The following is a 345-nucleotide window of genomic DNA, read 5'->3' as shown; positions in this document are numbered from 1 at the left end:
AAAAAAAAATCACAAAACCCTGAGGAGGGGGATGGAGAGGAGAAGAGAAGAGAAGAGAAGAGAAGAGAAGAGAAGAGAAGAGAAGAGAAGAGAAGAGAAGAGAAGAGAAGAGAAGAGAAGAGGATCCACTGAGAAAACTTCTCACGGTGCCATGGAGAACTGAAGCGGCACCATGACCGCCTCCAAAAAATCACCGATTTGGCAACAATTTGCTCAAAAAAACAAAAAAAAATTTAAAAAGGGGGGGGTCACCCACTCACGCCCTCCCCTCCACGAAAGTCAGTCAGATGAACGTTTAGTCACAGAGAAGAGACGAGGTGGAGAGAGGTGAATGAAAAGGTAGTC

Source organism: Lipophrys pholis (genome assembly GCF_963383615.2).
Source record: "Lipophrys pholis genome assembly, chromosome: 21".
Lineage (NCBI taxonomy): Eukaryota > Metazoa > Chordata > Actinopteri > Blenniiformes > Blenniidae > Lipophrys > Lipophrys pholis.
This window is presented reverse-complemented; position numbering follows the sequence as displayed.